We start from the raw sequence: 15,111 nt of genomic DNA on the forward strand, positions 1-15,111 counted from the left end.
TAGCTATCCTCAAAGGAAATGGAGTCATCAACCCAAGTTTCCATAGTACTAAAGATAATAATATCCAATTATAAGGTCAGTGCCCCTGCTCCCCAAGGAGGACTGTGCACCAACCTCTCTTCAATTTCATCTGACCATTTAAAAAGTACCCTGAAAACTTAAGCTTCTTTTCCCTATTACCTAGTTATAAAATAGCAAGAAAAATGTTAACCACTGAGCTTTCCACTTTTTGATAGTCTATTATCCACTTCTTTGGCTAATAAGTGGCAAACTACCAACTAAAGTTTTCCCTAAATTCTGCCAACTAGATTTGTTTGTATTAGTTTGCTGGCAGGGGCTAAAACTCCTGCTTCTTCTGAGACATTTGTTTTTCATATCTAAATGCATCTCTTTGCAAGAAGAGAAAAATGGCCACATGTAGAATTTTATATCCACCCTGCTATAAGCACAGTGCAGCAAACCTAAATTTAATAAGCAGACCATGGAATCCTGTTAAGTCTGCTTTCTTCGTTCACAAGAAAATGAAGTCATCCTACTGCTGTGAATGGAAGGAACTAAAATATTGAAAGCTCCACAGATATTCTAACTATTGCTAACTATATTCTAAGTATTCTAACTATATTCTAACTATTGCTATTACCTCTAGTTCAAACTATCAAGCCAAAAAACATTTTAAATTAGTTTTGCCTAAAATGTATAACCAACCATAAACCAGAGTTAATTCCTATTACTAATCTGAGATATGAACAGATCAGTACCAGAATCTGCTTTAAACTTCTATTTCCAGTGAAAACTCATTTTGTAAAGCCTAAATCAGAGGTCCTCAAAACTTTAATGTACTTAGCAACTGCAGGAATGGCTTCTGAAAGGCAGATTCCCTAGTACCCCCTCCAGAGACTGTTCAGTTTGGGGGGCGGGGTAAGCTGCATCCATGGATACGTATTTCCAACAAGCTGTTATAGTGACTGCGATGCTGTCCTACATAGCTTTTCCAAAGAAAGGTTCAGTTTATAATCTAAAGTTTTTGTACCGAACGGAATCATGCTTCTCTTATTTTTTCTTTTTGGTATCAAGAAAAATTTCCAAAGAGAGATTTAAAAGTAAATTTCTTGTATCATCTCAGATGCTAAATACGTGTTATGATCTCAATTTCCAACTGCATAATTAAGTATACCCACTTAAGGCCAAATTACTCATAATTCAAAGTTCTCTAAAGCTTGCCCACTAACTGCAGGATCAACCTAATCTTCAGTAATCCAATCACTCTAGATCCAAAGCAGGGAACCACTCAAGGTAGTTTATAGAGATAAAGGTGTAAGACATTCTGCTTTATAAATGTTCTCCAATGCAACCTAAGTTTTCCTGATTCTTCCCTAAAGCTGTCGGTCTTTATGCAAGTCAATAATAATGTTGTTTTGAATATGAAATAAAGGGGAGAGAGTCTTACGGTGTGCAAAAGTGCTGATTCTCTGAAGAGAATTATTTTCTTAATGAAAAAGTAATTCATCCAGTTGGTCTATTATCTCTTATTTTTTTAGTGACAGGGAAAAGAATGAAAATGACCATCCCTATAAATATTCATATCTGGTGGTAATAAAACCACCATTTAAAAAGCAGCAGGCATGCTGGCATTATATATTTAGCTGTCAGTATACTTCATATTTCCCTAATGTGCTGCTGCTTTAGACAGTGGCCTTACCCTGATCCTTTCATTAACACGTCTCATTAATGAAAGTAGAATAGAGGGTAATTTTCTGTTGGTCACTGGCCTTTTAACTTCTTGATAGTTTAACTCTCCTTAAGCCAAACAGTCTAAACAAATGCGTATGCTGTTCACAGGACAAATCTTTTGGCACAAAAAAAGCTGACTGAGCTTTAAAAAGCACTTGTCTCAAAGACACACAGTAATCATTAGTAAACCACAAGGTATAGAGAAGAAACACTGTGGCAAAAAGAGGAGTCAGGTTTGGGAGAACACTAGGGCCTAAGGCACCAATCATACGGTCCTCTTGGACATCTATAGTGCACATGTTTAGCATATTAAAACCTCTGAGAAGTTCTAGATAAGGGCACCTCTTTATCTAAATATTTCCCAATTCTGCTTGACCACCAATCTTTTATCTTCAATAACGTCTTGAATATGTTCTACTAAAAATGTGATTTGGGCAAGAACTCTAAACCTCTGAGTCATTATTTCCTCATACACAAAAAAGATACAATATCAGCCTCCCTATCTCACAAGATTGGCGGGGCCAAATGAGCCGGTCCCGTAAGCCTGCTTAGTAAATCACATGTGCGGCTGGTCGTACGCTATCGTTACCATTAAGAGTCACAGTGAGTCCACGAACAGACCTTTCATTCTTTCCGTGGGGAGTCAAAAACAAAGGAACAATGATAGCTGAAGGGAATAAAATATTAAATACATTTCCTCCCAAGGTTTCTCATTCTTAAAAGCACATCTGACTTCCAGTAATCCTCACAGCAGTAAGAAGCCGTACAAAAGCACTGCCACCTGCAGGCCGCAGGGATGGAACGCTTGCAGCGGTATCAAGATGAAGTTTCAAACCACCAGGCACTTTTCCATCACACTTCTAAAGCCTCTCCAAAGGACTTGGCTTTCGAGCACAGGTAGACTGAGGCTCCATTTGCTGAAGTTCTGAACCTGACTTGAGTAAAAACTTCTCATGTCTTCGCTACACAGGACCAATGCTGAGAAATGTGAAGAAAACCACCTTGGCCTTATGTTAAGTACCACGTGTGCTCGTGCCAAAGTAACCCCCAGAGTATGGATTTTTTTCCCCTTTTTTAACACAGCCTTTGAGGAGACACTTGAACGACCTGAACAGAGTTTTCTGAGTTTCCTTTCAATGAATTAAAGCAAATCTGCTGTCTCACACATAAAATTTATGAACAGACTACAAAGAGAACAGGCTGTTGATATATGTTAGCCGGTCAATGCCTCCCTTTCTTTGGAGGCCCTAATTAGCTTCATTCCACAAATCACCCATCTGACCCAGCAAAGAGAAAGGAGCGCCCAACGCCTTCTTTAAACGTGTGGTGTTTACCTGCCTGCAACACCGAATAACCTGCACCTGGAAAAACCTTTTCCAATGGGCCTTGAAATACGGTTTCTCCAGCACGTTCTACAAGGAAAATTACCCTTTCTACGTTTTAGGTTAAAAGATCGTGCCGGAGGTTTCAAAGAGTAGCTGGAGGGTGACGAGATGAGCTGAAAGAAACAGGGAAACCAGAATACGGGAAGAAACAGATGTTAAATAAAACAGCCAAGTGATCTCCGATACCCACAACGCAAAGGCTTGGGTTTTACTGGTTGGAAAAAGGCAACACATGAAAGTTGGTTTTCACAGCCAGACTGACTCATACAGAAAACACGAAATCTACAGTTGTCAAAACCCAAAATCTGCTCCATCGCCGAGTGCAGAGGCGGTCGGGAGGCTACGACACCGCAACGCTCCGGGAGGACCGAGGCGGCACGCGGGTGCGCTCGGGCCGACGGTTCGTGCAGCTCCGGGGACTCTCGCTCGTGAGTCGGTCCGAGAACAGGTTACAACGAGAAAGCTCAATCGTCTCATCACCCCGAGGGCCCTCGGGGGGCACTTCATGGAATCCGCTACGCCTCGGAGTAAAGTTCTGTGCACGGAGCGAAAGGCAGGCCCACACGTAACCCCATACTCCTCGGGCAGCGTTTCTCAAAGCGTGGAACGCGGAATAACGTCAGGAGGAACAAGGACGCGCTGTTGATTTTAATAGACAGGTATTTATTTTTTTTTACGAGCATTCGAAAAATAACTGGCTTTCCATCATACGGTTTGTGATGTACGTTTCCACCTTAAACAAATGTATTTAAAAAGGAGGAAAACAGAGTCGGTTTAAAGGGAAAAAATTAACATCTGGAGAATAGCAGTACAGAGGGTACACGGACGTAAAGGTGCAACGCGAGAGACTGAAATTTGGGAAACGCCGTCCTTATTTAAAAAAAAAAAAAAAAGACCCCCGGCGGGGGTAGTCGGGAGCCGAGAGTGCCCTGGGTCACACTCGGGGCGCTGGCTCTGTCGCTAATTTCCGCGGTAACCTCGGGCACAGCTTCCTTCCCCGTCCTTTGGGCCCGGGGTCCGCGTTATAAAATGGGGGGGGGGGTGCCACACGACGCGGAGACGCCTCGAGGACGCTGTCAAAGGGCGGCGAGGAGGCGGCGACGCAGGCCGGCGCTCGGTTCGCTGCACCGCGCTGCACAGCTGGTAGAACGCCCGGAGAGGCGGGCCGCCTCGCTCCGAGTTCGAATCCCGCCTGCGCCACCGGCTCGCGGAGGACCCGCAGGCGAGCGACTTCACCGTTTCGAGCAAGGGGCGCGGGCTGTGCAGGCCGACCCTGCAGACAAGCTCGGAGGACTACGGTCGGCGGTTCGCGCACAGAGAGGCGGCCGCGGCGCGGCGCCGCCCGGACCGGGGCCCACCACGGGCCGCCCCGGCCGGCCGGGCCTGGGCTTGACGGGAGCCAGAGGCCGCGCCCCGCACCGGGCATGCGCAGCCCCGCGCGCACCCGGAGAGAAGCCGCGGCCGCGCGGCGAGCGGGCCCTCCCGCCTCAGCCTCCCCATCCGGCCCCGGCCCCCTCAACCGTCGGCCGTGAGCCCCACGCCTCGGCAGACGGCCACCGCTTCCCGGCACTCACCGCTACCAGCGCGGCGGGCTCTCGGCCGCTCCTTCGCCTCAGGCCCGCCCCTGCCGCCTCCACCTCAGCCCACCTGCCCGCCGTAGGACAAAGGCGCCACCAACCGACCGGCGCGGGCACGAGGCAATGGCGGCCGGGGCGGAGAGTGGGGGCAGAGGGCGCGCACGCAGCGGCAGGCGCGGCAATGTCGCAAGAACGCGCGGGTTTACGGCAGGGCTGAGTAGGGCGTCGATCTCCTTAGCAATGAGAGAGGGGAAGTGGCTCTTGGGCGGCGGTTGAGAACGCTAGAGGTTGCCTAGTAACGGCGTCCCTGGCTAAGGAAGCGTCCCAGGCCTGGTTCCCCGACCCCAAGAGGCGGCGCCTTTCTTCTAGTCTTTGGAGCGTCTTCCTTCCATTCTAACTGTGGAAATAGATCACTTAAATCCTAAATACTTTGATTATTTAGCTTTTCATAAAACGAAACATAAACCCCAAACACCTTTAGATATGTGTATTGGAGGGTAGCGTACATACTCCTGTAACCTCCGGATCTCAAGGAACAAAGAGAGCGGAGACATAGAGAAAATGTTTTATTTAAATTTACATTTAAATAGGCAGTGTGTCCTATTAGTTTCGCTGGCAGAGGAAGCTTCTGGTGATAGCGTCACAGGTTCTTTTTGAGTTATTTCTTCCTGGAATATTCAAAGTAAAAAAAAAAAAATTCACGGAATGTAGCGGTTGACTGTGAAGCATGTACAATGTTGTATTGTTCATTTAATCTCGAGAATAATTTGTCGCGGGGAATAGAGTTTGCTCACATGATTGTAAATATTATCACAGTTATCGCTATGTGAATCAGATAGGCTTTTTTATTAGTTAGGAAGTGCCTCAGATCCTGTGGGAGTCTAGTTTTTCTCCTTATGAATAGTGCATGCCAAGTAAACACGGTGGTTGTGGAATTTGAACGCTATGGGAAATCGAATTTGTTTGACAACCCCTCTTTTGCTCACCCCTTCACTCGTTTGCTCACTGAATGTTTATTATACACCTACTAGGTGGCCCTATGATTTAGTAGACACCTACTTTCAAAGCACTATCACGAGCAAATGCAGACCCATCTCTGCTATCTTGGAGATTACTGTCTAGTAGAAAGAGAGAATTAGGTGAATTATCACACTTGAGTGTGTAATTACAAACAGCTAAATACTTGAAGGAAAGAAACGGACGCATTGTATTGTCTAGTTTTTCTCACCTGCGACAAGTGCAGGGTGTGCCTGATGCCTATGGACAGATACACTTGGTCTGTGGATCTTTAATAATTTGTATTCATCATGGCTCATTTTCTTCATCTGTAAAATGGGGATAAGAATAGCATGTGCCTCTGGGGCACCCGGTGGGGCTTACTCGGTTAAGTTTCCGACTTCACTGTGGTTGGTGGGTTTGAGTCCCGCCTTGGGCTCTGTGCTGACAGCTCAGAGCCTGGAGCCTGCTAAGGCCTGCTCTTTCTGCCCATCCTCCACTCACACTCTGTCTCTCTCTCTCAAAAATTAACAAACATTAAAAAATTTAAAAAGAATAGCACGTGCCTCATAAAGTCAGTATGAAGTTAAATTAGGTAGTAAGTATCATACATAAAGCTCTTAGAATCATGCTTAGCTCATCGTGTAGGCTCATCAGCTCACAGATTTCTTATGAACCCATGGTTTGTGTTTTTCTATAGATTTGTGTTCACAGTTTGTTAGATGTCCCTAGAAAACAGAGGCCATTGGGTTTTCATGGGCTATTCTGTTCACAGGTAGAATAGATAGAATAAATATTACTGGGAGTTGATCAATGAGTCCCTGTTCCCCAGGACATTAGGGTGGGGGTGGAGGGGACTTTGTTGTGATATTAAGTTCCTGGTGAATCCCAACAAGAGCTAATAGCTCCTCAGAGCAAGATTCGGTCAACAAAGTGGATCAGAATGGAACTATCCCCACGTGGCAAGTTCTGCTGTATGTTGAAAGGAGTGGCTCAGGGAACTATGGAATAGCCACTCTAAGACCCCTCCCAGCCATCTGGGAGATGAGCCTCTATGACACAGCCATCAATATCAGTACAGCACTGTACAGCTGTGGAAGTCAGACTAATGACCTCTGAAAGATGTCCATATCCTATATTAATTTACATGGCAACAGGTGTTTTGCAGATGTCATTAGGTTAAGGACCTTGAGATTGGGAGATGATTCTGGATTATCCCAGTGGGGCCAATGTCATCACAAGTGTCCTTGTAAGAGGGGGATGGGGGGTCAGAATCAGAGAAGATGTGATGATGGAGGCAGGGGGTAATGAGGGAGAGAAAGAGCGAGGGAGACAGAGAGGAAAGTGTTTAGTACACTACTGGCTTTGAAGGTGGAGGATGGGGCTTCGAAACAAGGAATGCAGTAGGCCTCTAGAAGCTGGAAAAGGCGAGAAAACAGATCCCCCTCTAGAGCCTCTAGAAAGAACACAACCTTGCTGATTCATTTTTAAATTTTGACTTTCCTCCCTCCAGAAAACTTAATAAATACATATTTTCCTTTTCTAATGTTACCATGGTTTACCTTTCCCCTTTTAATAATTTATTTAATCTGATTAACATTGATCTTGCTGTATGATGTCAGGTCATACATTATCTGTTATTTGTGATTCCAAATTGATTCCTTCTTTCCCCAAGCTATTTCAACACAAAATAACACCCCCAAACCATTTTTGTATCTCTTTTTTTATCATATAGCATTTTTTAAATAGGAGGATTAAATTTAGGGCCCTCCATTGATTCTATAATATCTCTTTCTTTTGGGGACAATTCACATAGTTTCCATTATTATTACTCTAGATGGCACATATTTAGTTGTTTTATTTCCAGAGCCATGTGAAATATACTTAAGAAAATGTTTAAAGAGAATTGTCTTTGAGAAGGTAAATAAATCTTGTTTCATGCTACTCAGATCGCCAGCGCAATCTGATTAATGCCTCCCTTCACTTGAAATTTTCAAAGGATCCATCTCCAAATCTGCCTACATATGTTGGGGTATAGAAATACAATATAAGTATAATCATTATAAAAATGGTTAAGGATGATGTCAGGGAGTAGGACAGGTCAGCTGAGTCCCAGCTCATTGTTTCCTGGAGATTCTGATTCAGTGAGTCTAGGGTAGAATAAAACAAAACAAAACAAAACAAAAACAAAACACCTCTCCTCCCAGAATGGAGTGTGAACCCCCTGGGGCTTGGTGACTACAGAGAAAACGTACCTAAAAGCCATTTACCATGTTTCAGGGTCTCTCACAAACACACTGCACATGTTAAATCTCTTTTTATAAGAGTTGGAACTGGATACCTGGCTGAGTCCGTACAGACAGAATCTGAAGGATGAATGTTCCAGATTCAAAACTTAATGATGTAAAGCAAGCATATTATTCTTGTTCATAGTTTCTGGGAACCAGGAAGTTGAGAAGGGCTTGGTTGAGCGGTTCTGGCTCCGAGTTGGGCAGACAGTAGCTGCAGCTGGGACAGCAGGGTGGCTGGGGGAGCTGGAGGCTGGCTGGACACCTTTCTCTCCTCACATCGTCTCGGAGTCTTTCCATGTGGTCTCTGCATGGGCTACTTTGGGCTTCCTCAAAGCATGGTGGCCTCAGAGTAGTTATGCTGCTTACGTGGGACTCAGGGCTCTGGGAGAGTGGCTGAGAGAACCAGGCAGGAGCTGTATTGCCTTCTGTGACACAGCCTCGGAAGTCATATAGCCTCATAACGCTTGTCAGATTCAAGGCCCTCCACTCAATGGGAGGAATGGCAAGGACTCGCTGGGAACAGAGCCTGTCGGTGGGAGATAAAGCTGTGGCCACCTTTAGGAAATACAGTTGGCTACAGAGTTATCCCTCATCCCCACATCCAATGCACCAGATCCTTCCCCCCAATGTTTCTTCTTTTTTTAAAAAAATGTTTTATTCATTTCTGAGAGAGAGAGAGAGAGAGAGGCAGCATGAGCAGGGGAAGGTCAGAGAGAGAAGGAGACACAGAATCCAAAGCAGGCTCCAGGCTCTGAGCTAGCTGTCAGCACAGAGCCCGATGCGGGGCTCGAACCCACAAACCGTGAGATCATGACCTGAGCCAAAGTCGGACGCTTAACCGACTGAGCCACCCAGGTGCTCCCCCCCAATGTTTCTTGAATGGGTCCGCCCTGATCACCACCTAGTCCAAGCTGTCATCACCCCTAACTTGCCCCTCTTTGCTTATCTCCAAACTAGGCCCCTTGCTTTCACTTTTTCTTCTCTCCCGTTCTTTCTCTTCTATAGCTAGAATGATACTTTTATATAACAAATCTGATTGTCACTCCCCACTGTCCTTGGGATAATGATAAAGCTGGTCCTGGTGATCTGGAACTTTGCCATCCAGACTCACATTATGCCACTGTCTCCCTTGCTTTCCAACCTGCAACCCCATTGGTATCATTTCGGGCTCGGCATTCACCACATTCTTTCTGCCTCAGGGCCTTTGTACCTCCTGTTCCCTCTGCTTAAATACTCTTCCAACCCTTTCCCTGCATCTCCATCCTCCCTCCTCCCTTCTTTGCCACCTCTTTAGTGAATTCCTATTCATCCTTAAGGTTGTGAAAGTAACTAAAGGGAAACCTCACTTAGAGTGGAGTCAGGAAGCTCTTACCCACAAACTTTCCAGCACAACTCGTTTTGCTTTCCTAGGCAGGAAGAAGTTCACTTGACTACCCGGACAGGAAGAAGGAAGATTTCCTCCTTGCCCAGCAACAGCCCAGCCAATGAGAAACTGGCACCACTCAGCCAATGAGAAACCATTACCACCCTGAACTCCTGCTTTCTTCCAAGGGAATTTTGTTCAGAGCAGCCCTCTCCAACTTCCTCCCTTTTCTTTACAGAGTAATGTTCCCCGGTTTTGTTCTCCAGACTCGCCCTATGTTTCGCATAGCTTGCACGTCCCAAATCAGTCCCTCTGCAATTCCCAAATAAACTCATTTTTTTCTGGTAAAATAACTGGCTATTTTATTTTTAAAGTTAATAAAATTTTCTTTAGATCTTACTCCCATCTCCACTCTGAATAGAGAGACAGTATAGCCTGGTAGCTAGGAGCACAGACCATGGATTCAGACTACTTGAGTACAAATTCATCTACTCACTGTGTGACTTAGGGCATGTTGCCTAACCTCTCTGTGCCTCGATTTTCTCCTTTGTAAAACAGAGATAGTAATAGGACCTATCTAAAAGGATTATTCAATGTTCAAACCCACAGCTGCAAGTCAATATCTGTAAAATACTTAGAACATTTAGGGGGCACCTGCCTAGGTGGCTCAGTCAGTTAAGCATCCAACTCTTGATCTCAGCTCAAGTCTTGGTCTCAGGGTCGTGAGTTTAAGCCCTGCATCGGGTTCCATGTTGGGCATGAAGCCTATTTAAACAAAACAAAACAAAACAAAACAAAACAAAACACTTAGCACACTTAGTACCTGCCATGTACTGCACAATAAGCAGTAGTAGTTTGTCAGCCTGTTGCACACTCTTGTAGAACAGTGCACTTCTGTCTTGAAATTACTCTTCCGGGGTGCCTGGGTGGCTCAGTTGGTTAAGCGTCCAACTTCGGCTCAGGTCATGATCTCCCAGTTCGTGGGTTCGAGCCCTGCATCAGGCTCTGTGCTGACAGCTCAGAGCCTGGAGCCTGCTTCAGATTCTGCCCCTCCCCTGCTCATGTTCTCTCTCTCTCAGAAATAAAAACATTAAAAAAATTTTTTTAAAACAATAAAAAAATTACCCTTCCAATCAGAGGCCATTTATGGGATGTGAGGAGAATTTGGGGAGTACCTCCTAATCTGTAACTTTGGACCCACATCTGAGGATAAAAGGGTGCTAGATATTTTATAAAGCAGAGGCTTTAACCCGGGGTTCATGAACTTGGATGGGAAGAACCTGCTTCCATACTTTCATTTGCCTCTGACTAAAATGAAGCCTTTCTTTCTTTCCTTCTTTCCTTTTTTCTTTCTTTCTTTCTTTTGAGAGTATGAACAGGGGAGAGGGGAAGGGGGGGGAGAGAGAGAGAGAGAGAGAGAGAGAGAGAGTCTTAAGCAAGCTCCATGCTCATCATGGAGCCCAGTGTGGGGCTCAATCCCATGACCCTTGGATCATAACCAAAATCAAGAGTCAGATGCTCAACTGGCTGAGCCACCTAGGTGCCCTGAAGTACTTCTTTCCATTATGAATGTAAGCAACAAACAGTGAGTGGTACTATCAGAGCCTGCTACACTGTCTCCAATAGAAATCACAGATATTTTGTCTACGGCCCTAACCAGCCTGAACGCGCCTGATCTCATCTGATCTCGGAAGCTAATCAGGGTCGGGCCTGGTTAGTGCTTGGATGGGAGAAATCACAGATATTTCATATCACAGTACAATTATTGCAGATGTCTTGAATTATTGTTTGCACTCATCACTGCTTTGAAATTATGGAAATTTTAGACTTGCCACTAGATCTGATTATGTAATGTATTAATGAAGATGCACAGACCGTGCTACATCACATATTTGTCTTTTTACTATTTTGATGACTGTATTTCAATATACATAATTGGTTTTCTTACCTCTATTTATCATATTTTCTGCATTTACAAATGTTTTTGTAAGAAGGTCCAAAGTCTTCTTCATATGGGTCAGAGGACTCCACAATACACACACACACACACACACACACACACACACACACACACACACACTTGAGAATCCTGCTCTAAGGAAAGTAGTTAATGCCTGGGATGAGAAGCTCTTCTTAGGGCATTCTAAGAGGTGAGTTCTTTCTTTGAGTCAGCACTCTCTGAGGACTCTCTCTGTCTCTGCCTCTGTCTCTGTCTGTCCCTCTCTCTATATATACTTATCTAATCCTCCCAACACTCTAAAAGGAAGGCATTATTACTATGCCAGGTATGTAGGCAAGAAAATGGAAGCTCAGAGAGGTTGAGTAAATTACCCAAGGTCACAGAGCAGTGTACTAGCGGTAGAGTTCATGCTTTTAACACCTCCAACATCCTGCTTTCCATATAAATCTAGTCCTTCCACTATCCTGCAAAGTAATTCTCCCATTCTTCCATTTTGCAGATGTGGAAACTGAGTCTCAAAGAGGATAAGTTATTTTTCCTCACAGGGAAGCAACGTAGTCCGGATTCCAACCCATGTCGGTCAGGCCCCAAAGCCACGTGTCCCACTGCGCCCGGCGGAGTGAACTAAAGGTGCCATGGAAACGCAGCCTGTGGGAGCTGGTGGTGGTGGTTTGTCAGACATACGACTCAGGTGGACCTTTCCATGCCACCCATCAGGATTAGACGGTTTGGAAAGAAATGATGGTTTTTACTGCTCATGCTGTGGGGTTACGGAGCAATGCAGGGCGCATCTTCGTGGATGTGAAATACACACCGGCATTCGGAAAACTCCATTAGTCACTATTGTTTAGACAGAGAGTTAAAAGTGGGAAGCAGCAGATGTAAGAATACACAAGTAGGAAGTTCTGTGTCGGGCTCACACTGAAATGGAAAGAACCATTATTTTGAAACCATTAAAGATGAAGTTGGTGAGGATCAAAGTGGTCTTGTGACCTGTAAGTCTAATGAAATGAAAATGAGGTAATGGCATGTTTTATAACTTGAGGGTCTGAGAAGCTGGGAATGCTCTTGGCGTGAATACTATAAGGGAACAGGGAACAATGGAAGCCATCTAGAAAAGGATCTTTATTCAGCTTTATTTATAGCAGGTATTCGTCTGGTCTTTCAATATGGGGACCACAAAGGGGCTTGTTTTACCTTGCTGGCTGTATGAAAGCACAATGCTTGTCTCAGTGCCTTCTGCTTCCCCTCATGGAGCCCAGCATGTACCGAGGAGGGAAAGGCAGAGGATTTCACGAAGAGGGGTGCTGAATGGCTGGGGCTGCGGGGGGAGGCAGGAGAGAAGAGAGAAGAGGAGGGGAGAAGAAAAGACCTTAAAAGACTCTTCCTTCCATTGCCCAACCCGCACTCCCTAGACCTGAGCTGTCTAACCAGCTATGTGGGACTATTTACAATTATTAAGAGTAAATGAAATTAAATACCCACCGCCTAGCTGCGGTAAGTATATTCCAAGTGCTTAATAGGCACAGGTGGCTTAGCTAGTGGCTCTCACATTCGATGCAGATCTAGTGTTTGCATCAGCATAGAAAGTTCTGTTGGACAACACTGATAAATACCAATTCCTACCATGAGTCTAGGAGTATTTAAAGTCCAGGATAAATGAAACCTGATGGCTGTAACATCCCTGGCCCACAGGAAGGTAGAGGATTAGAGTCTTCTGATGGGGGGCACATGCACCCCACATTGCTGTATGACCGTAGGGGAGCTACTTGTGCTCTCTAGGAGGCAGTTTTGTTATATTTCTAACATTAATAATCTTTTTTTTTTTTACTGGATATTACAAGAAAATTACATAATTAATTAATCCTTATAATAACCATGTGAGCTATTAGGTCCATTTTACAGAGGTAGAACCAGAGATTAAAGATATACTCAAGGGTTCTGAGCCTGGGTGGCTCAGTTGGTTAGCATCTGAGTCTTGATTTCAGCTCAGGTCATGATCTCATGGGTTCATGAGATTGAGCTCTGTGTCGGGCTCTGCGCTGACAGTGTGGAGCCTGCTTGGGATTCTCTCCCCACCCGCCTCCTGCCCCTCCACTCAAGCTCTCTTTCTCTCTCAAAAATAAATAAATAAACTTAAAAAAGAGAAAGAAAAGAATGTACTCCAGGCCACAGTCAGGAGCAGGCTTTGCACCCTCTGAAGTCAGAGGCCACCTTTCTGTCCATTAGGCTACACTGTCTCCTAGTGCTGCTAGTTCCTCATCTGCAAACTGAGGGGTTAGCTGGAAGTCTTGCAGAAACAGAAACTGAGACAAGGATTTGAGTGCAAGTAATTCGGAAGGTGACCCCATGAAGCATCAATGGGGAAGTGGGGAAGTGAAACAGGGAGGGAAGGAAGCCATGACAGGGTGGGTTCATGTGCTGATTACTCCATGAACAATTGGTGGGGGATAATCTTCACGGGGGCAATAGTGTAAAACCCACACCTCTGAGTTATCCCACTCAAGGTTGACCCCTGCGAACTAGAATATTCACTTGCTGGCTCTTTGTCATTGGTAGAAGGCTGCTCCCAAGACATTCCCCCAGGCACTCTGTCCTGCCCCCTTCAAGGGCTAAATATGCTCTGGTGTCCATAAAAGGTCCTTCAGGAGAATGTCACAGGGACTTGAAGGAGGGACAAGAACTGTGGATACGGAGGGCATAAGAGTGGGGTACCAGCAAGGTGCTACCTAGGAGATTGTACTAAGTGATCTTTCTGCTCTAACAAATTAATGGCTAGTGGTGCTTGATATTAGGTATTTTACACCATAAAATCTGAAACTATAAAGACTAGCAATCTTCCAGAACATGGGTATGGGGAGAGCCTGGAGGTACAATTAGACATCTCAGCTGATTTTCAAGATGGGTAACATAGTATGGGGCACCTGGGTGGCTTAGTCGGTGAAGAGTCTGACCTCAGCTCAGGTCATGATCTCACTGTTTGTGAGTTCAAGCCCTGCATCGGGGTCTGTGCTGACAGTTCAGAGCCTGGAGCCTACTTCAGGTTCTGTGTCTCCCTTTCTCTCTGCCCCTCCCCTGCTCGCACTGTCTTTCTCTCTCAAAAATAAATAAACATTTAAAAAATTTAAAAGGATGGGTGACATAGTAAAGGGTTAACACTGAAATCATACAAAGAGCTCTTCATGAGGGCTGGGACTTGTCTAATTCAGTGCTATAACCCCAACAAGTGACATATAGGGAATGCACAATGAATATTTGTTGAATGAACACATGAATGAATGAAATTGTTAAGAAAAAGACATTCAGTAAAACAATGGGCAAAGGATACATTCAGTTAGTTCATGAAAGAGGAAACCCAAATGGTTAATAAACATTTGATAGGATGCTCAATTTCAATTATAATTGGGAAAATGTAAATCAGAGCAATGAGACCTCTCTCTTCACCCATAACTATCAAATATTAAAATGAATGACAACATCTAGTGATGTAGAGCAAACAAAGAGGCCCCTTCACACATATGTGCATTTCCCAAGTGTTTCGCAAATACTGTTCCCATTTACAGTATATATACCTGCAAATTCCACTTCTAGAAATCTATAGCTATAGAAGCAGAAATGCCTAAGTGTATGGGTACAAGTACATCTGGTTACAGCATGCTTTGCGGCAGTAAAAACCTGGATGCTGCCTGAATGTACATCAACAGAAGAATGATTGAATCACTTGTGACAAGCCCCCATCACAGAATATTACCCAGTTATTAAAAAAAGGAATGTGTCAGATCTGTGTCTGCTAATCTGGAGTGATTTC

The 15,111-nt window shown here is 44.7% G+C and overlaps 1 protein-coding gene across 3 annotated transcripts in view; it reads right to left on the reverse strand.

Moving 5' to 3' along the window:
• NCOA5 (nuclear receptor coactivator 5) overlaps positions 1–4,818 on the reverse strand; it is a 28,715-nt gene extending 23,897 nt beyond the window's left edge. For all 3 annotated transcript variants that reach the window (XM_039249428.1, XM_039249427.1, XM_039249429.1), the window contains exon 1: positions 4,691–4,818. The gene's annotated coding sequence lies outside the window, so the exon portion shown is untranslated. The remainder of the gene's footprint in view (positions 1–4,690) is intronic.
• Positions 4,819–15,111: the final 10,293 nt, after the last annotated feature.

The sequence above is a fragment of the Hyaena hyaena genome, unplaced genomic scaffold (assembly GCF_003009895.1).
Source record: "Hyaena hyaena isolate Hyena2069 unplaced genomic scaffold, ASM300989v1 scaffold_335, whole genome shotgun sequence".
NCBI lineage: Eukaryota > Metazoa > Chordata > Mammalia > Carnivora > Hyaenidae > Hyaena > Hyaena hyaena.